Source organism: Gossypium hirsutum, chromosome A08, assembly GCF_007990345.1.
Source record: "Gossypium hirsutum isolate 1008001.06 chromosome A08, Gossypium_hirsutum_v2.1, whole genome shotgun sequence".
NCBI classification, from domain to species: domain Eukaryota; kingdom Viridiplantae; phylum Streptophyta; class Magnoliopsida; order Malvales; family Malvaceae; genus Gossypium; species Gossypium hirsutum.
The window spans coordinates 40,745,534-40,751,500 of NC_053431.1; the positions used below are offsets into that span (position 1 = coordinate 40,745,534).

The following is a 5,967-nucleotide window of genomic DNA, read 5'->3' on the forward strand; positions in this document are numbered from 1 at the left end:
AACTGCTAATTAAGCAGGGAATAGTAAAACTTCCTGGATCTTTCAGTTTGGTTGGCAGTTTATTTTGGAGTATGGCTGAGCACTCCTTATTAAGTTCCACTTTAGATAAGTCTTCAAACTTCCTTTTGTTTGTTAGAAGCCCCTTTAAAAATTTTGCATATGTAGGCATCCGCGATATATCTTCAACAAAAGGTAAGTTAATATGTAGTTGTTTAAAAAGTTCAAGAAATTTACTGAATCGTGCATCCATGCGGTCTTTCTTCAACTTTGCTGGGTATGGGATTGGTGGTTTATTTTTTTTTGGCATTAGGTTGTCATTGTTTTCGGGTTCGACCTCCTTTCTGTTAGCTTCTTGTGGTGGCTTCTTTTCAGATTCGGCTAACACTTTCCCACTCCTTAGTGTAGCTACTTTCACGTGCTCTTTTGGGTTGGGTTCAGTGTTACTAGGTAGACTTCCTGGTGGTCTTTCAGATATCAATTTAGCAAGTTGACCTATCTGAGTTTTTAGCCCTTGGATCGACGCTTGTTTATTTTTACGTGTTGTCTCGGTATTCTGAAAATGAGTTTCTGACATCGAGATGAATTTTGCTAGCATCTCCTCAAAGTTCAGCTTTTTCTTTTGTTGGTAGGGTGCTTGTTGGAAGCCTGGAGCTGGTGGTCTCTGATTCTCTTGGCCTCCCCATGAGAAATTTGGGTGGTTCCTCCAACCTGCATTATAAGTATCACTATAAGGATTATTTTGAGATCGAGGATTATTACCCATGTAGTTTAACTGCTCATTCTCTATGTTGTGGCCATAGGGTGGGTATTCTGAATTGCTTGATCCAGCCCCACTTGCTTCGCACTACATTACTAGGTGAACCTGTAAAGAACTAAGAAAACCATCAATTTTATTATTCAAGAGTTCTACCTGATTAGAGAGCATGGTGACCAAATCGATGTTATAAATGCTGGCTGCTTTTGTTGGCTTTGTCCTCATGACTTGCCACTGATAATTATTCAGTGACATCTCTTCTATAAATTCATAAGTATCTTCAGGTGTTTTATTATTGATGGTTCCGCCCGCGGCTGCGTCAATCATCTGTCGAGTCGAAAGATTCAGGCCATTATAAAACGTTTGAACCTATAGCCAAAGTGGTAACCCATGGTGAGGGCACTTTCTCAAAAGGTCCTTGTATCTCTCTAATGCATCGTAGAGTGTTTCTAAATCCATCTGCACAAAAGAAGAGATATCATTACGTAATTTGGCTATTTTAGCCGGCGAAAAATATTTTAATAAAAACTTTTCGGTCATTTGTTCCCAAGTAGTGATTGATCCTCGTGGTAACGAATTCAACCACTTTTTAGCTTTATTTTTCAATGAAAAAGGGAATAACCGAAGGCGAATGGTGTCATTAGAAACGCCATTAATTTTAAATGTATCATATAGTTCCAAAAAGTTTGCCAAGTGAGCGTCGAGATCTTCGTCCTGCAAACCATCAAACTTAACAAATTGCTGTATCATTTGCATTGTGTTAGGTTTCAGTTCAAAAGTATTTACAGCTATAGCAGGTCTAACTATGTTTGATTCAGTTCCTATTAAAGAAGGTTTAGCATAATCATAAATAGTGCATGGAGCAGGATTCTGATTAGCAGCAATCGCAAGAGGTAGTGGATTTTCTTGGTTTTCAGCCATCTCCTCGGTTGTGGTTGAAATATCGTCCTCTTGTTCTTTCCCTATGTATCGTAAGCTTCACCTTATTTCTCTTCGAACTGTGCGATCGATCTCACTATCAAACAGTAATGTCCTGACGGGTTTCTTCTGGTCATAAACTAAAAAAACCTATCAGAAGAGAATAAATGAAGAATTAGAAAATAAAATAAAATTTTAAATTACAATAAAAGTAAAATGGCTAAAGTAATAAAAATCGAGTGTTCCTAATATCTTAATTCCCTGGCAACGGCGCCAAAAACTTGGTACATGATATTCGCGACAGGTTTTAAATATTTATAATTAATCGTTCTTGAAACTAACTATTATCACGATGAAGGCAAATGTACCTATCGAACAGTAGTATAGCTTTAACAAGACCGAATTGTCGAACCCAAAGGAACCAAGAGTACTAGTAATTACCTTCTTTTTATTATCTAGCCTAGATATTAAAGGATTTGGTTATCTAAACTAATTACTAAACTAATAGTGCACAAAGAGAAGATTGGGAAAAATCTTTTGGGAAAACTCGATTGATTAAGACAATACCCAAGGAAAAATCCACCTAGACTTCACTTGTTGTTTGACTCTTAATCAGACAATTTATTCATTTGATTTGATCCGTAGAAATCCCTAAGTTATATTATTATCTCTCTTAAGACTAATAATGTCTAACCCTAGGTTGATTAATTGAAATCTCTTTCTAATTAACACCTAGTGTTGCATTAACTCGATCTATGGATCCCCTTATTAGGTTTCACCCTATCTCTAGGCGTGCAATCAACTCCGCTTAATTATGACAAATTTACTCTTAGACAGGGTCTATTCCTCCTCTGAATAAGAGCATTGACTTGAACCAATATCCTGGAATATTAAAACAAGAATTAAGAACACATAATTAAGAACAAGTCAAATATTTATCATACAATTCAAATAATATTAACAAGATCCGTCTTAGGTTTCATTCCCCTTAGGTATTTAGGAGGTTTAGTTCATAATTATAGAAGAAAACATATCAGAAGAATAATGAATACAAAACATAAAGAAAACCCAAAACCCTTGCATGGAAATTGAAGGAGATCTTCAGTCTTGATGATGAGTCCGGCTTCTGAGATGGACCAATCGGCTTCCCTTGACTAATTCCTTGCCTCCTACTCTGCGTCTCCCTCCTAAGTGCCTCCTTAGGTGTTTAAATAGGCTTTAGAATGCCTAAGAGCCCTCAAAATTGACCTTTTCTGAATAGGGTTATGCTTGGGCTCGGCAGGGACACGCCCATGTGTGATTACTCTAGCCCATGGTCAAGGTTGTTGAATAGGCACGGGCGTGTAGTCTACCTGTGTAAGTCGTGCTTCGATCCTGCCAATGGGACACGCCCGTGTGAGGAAGCCCAGGCCGTGTTGATTTCCCATGTGGGTCCATTTTCTCTGTTTTTGGACCATTTCTCGCTCTTTTTACTCTTCTATGCTCACCTAAGTAAAAAAACATGAAATTAAAGAATTAAGAGCATCAAATTCACCAAATCTAAGGAGAAACCATCCATAAATGTGCTAAGCATAGGATAAAAACATGTATAAATTACAGTTTATCAATTATAACCGTTCAAAGGCTAATGCGGGACATTCGAGTAGAGATCGTACTAGATCACATTCGAGCTTCAGAGCTCCAGCTACTTCTGTTACAGGTGTTGGAAATGTCTGATCCGATCGAATTGAGTGTAGACACTGTGGTAAAAGACATCTGAGAAGTTATAGATTGAATGACCGAGCTTGCTTTAGATGTGGATCCTTAGATCACTTTGTCCATGAATGTCCTGAGTCTGTAGAGCAAGAGATTGGGCAAAATCTGAGGCCGTGTGGCAATACATCTTGAGGTAGACCACCCAGAAACAAGGGTAATGTGAGTGGCACACGGAGAATGACTAAAGACACCGCAGTTAGATCTGAGGCTTGAGCACCTAATTAGCGCTCGCGAGGAAGCTTCGTCTCCAGATGTTATTTCTGGTTCTTTCACTCTCTATGATACTAGTGTTGTTACATTGATTGATCCTCGATCAACTCATTCTTATGTATGTGAGACTTTAGTATACAGTTAGACTTTGCCTATAGAGTCTACTGAATTTGTAATTAGAGTATCGATCCCCTTTGGCAAATGTGTTATGGTTGATAAAGTATGCAAGAATTGACTGTTGATGATTTGAGATAATTGCTTTTCGGCTGATTTGATGTTGTTACCATTTGACGAATTTGATATAATTCTAGGCATGGATTAGTTAACACTGCATGATGCGATAGTGAACTGTAAACGAAAGATGATGGTATAAGATGTCAGAATAATGAGATATGATTTGAGTGGTTTGCCGGCAGTTATTTCTTCGATGTTAGCTCAGAAATATGTGAGAAAGGGTTGTGAAGCTTACCCGCTTATGTGCTTGACTTGAAAATGGCTGAAAAGAAAATTAAATCAGTGTCTATTGTTTGCGAGTTTCCTGACGTGTTTCTTGAAGAATTATTGGGATTACCTCTGATACGAGAAGTTGAGTTTAGTATTGAGTTAGTGCCGGGAACTACTTCGATATCAATAGCTCCATATAGAATGGCTCCGATCGAGTTAAAAGAATTAAAGTCTCAATTGCAAGAGTTGACCGATAGAGGATTCATAAGATCGAGTTTCTCACCTTGGGGTGCTCTTGTTCATAAAAGGCATTTCTATGATTACAACTCTGTTGACGAAATTACTTTAAAAAGATGTGAAATTTGAATAGTCAGAAAAGTGTCAGAAAAGCTTTGATTATTTAAAAGCCCTTTTGACTGAAGCTCCAGTGTTAGTACAACTAGAATCGAGTAATGAATTTATGATTTATTGAGATGCATCGTTGAACGGTCTAGGTTCTATTTTGATGCAGAAGGCAAAGTTATAGCCTATGCCTCGAGACAATTAAAGCTGCATGAAAAGAATTATTCGACACACGACCTTGAATTAGCTGCTATTATATTTGCTTTAAAAATCTAGCGAGACTATCTGTTTGGTGAGAAATGTCACGTGTCTTTTGATGATAAAAGTTTGAAATATCTGATGACTCAGAAAGATTTGAACCTGCGACAGAGAAGATGGCTAGAACTGCTAAAAGACTATGAGCTTGTTATTCATTATCATCCGAGAAAAGCAAATGTTACTGCTAATGCTTTGAGTCGGAAATCATTGTTTACATTATGTGCAATCAATACTCATTTAGTTCTGTCTGATGATAGTTCGATATTAGCCGAATTGAAAGCGAGACCATTATTTATTCAGCAAATTTGCGAAGCTTAGAAGATTGATAATGAGATTATAGCAAAACGAGCTCAGTGTGATTTGGATTCTGATTCTGAATATCGAATTGATAATGATGATTGTTTGAGATTCTGAGATCGTATTTGTGTTCTGAGAAATCCAAAGTTGATTCAGATGATTTTGAACGAAGCTCACAATAGTCTTTTATCTGTTCATCCGGGAAGTACGAAAATGTATAATAATTTGAAAAGCTATACTGGTGGCCTGGAATAAAAAGAGATATTTCCAACTTTGTTTCGAAATGTTTGATCTGTCAGCAAGTTAAAGCTGAACATCAGGTGTCATTCGGTTTGTTACAACTGATTATGATTCTAGAGTGGAAATGGGACAAAATAATGATGTATTTTGTTTCGGGTTTACCCCTATCTCCAAGACAGAAGGATGAAATTTGGGTTATAGTTGATAGATTGATGAAATCAACTCATTTCATTCCGGTTCGAACAGATTACTCACTTGATAAATTAGCAGAGTTATACATTTTCGAAATTGTGAGATTGCATAGGGTGCTACTGCCTATTATGTCAAATAGAGATTCGAGATTCATTTCGAGGTTTTGAAAGAAATTGAAAGATGCTTTAGGTACGAAATTATATTTCAGTACTGCTTTTCATCCGCAGACAATGGTCAATCCGAGCAGATTATTCAGATACTCAAGGATATGTTGAGATGTTGCATTCTTGAGTTTGAATGTTCGTGGGAACAGTATTTGCTATTGATTGAATTCGCTTATAATAATAGTTTTCAATCGAGCATTAAAATGGCACCTTTCGAAGCATTGTATGGTTGAAAATGTCGAAAACATTTGTATTGGACTGAGCTTAGCGAGAATAAGATTCACAGGGTTGATTTGATAAAAGAGACTGAACAGAAAGTAAAAACAATCGGAGATAGTCTGAAAGCAGCTTCCGATCATCAGAAATCATATGCAGATTTGAAATAAAACGATA

The 5,967-nt window shown here is 37.0% G+C and overlaps 1 non-coding gene across 1 annotated transcript; it reads left to right on the forward strand.

Annotated features, from left to right (window-relative positions):
• The first annotated feature begins 1,139 nt into the window (after nt 1-1,139).
• Nucleotides 1,140-1,246, forward strand: LOC121205954 (small nucleolar RNA R71). The gene has a single exon (XR_005901028.1). It is a non-coding gene; the product is annotated as a small nucleolar RNA R71 (small nucleolar RNA).
• Nucleotides 1,247-5,967: the final 4,721 nt, after the last annotated feature.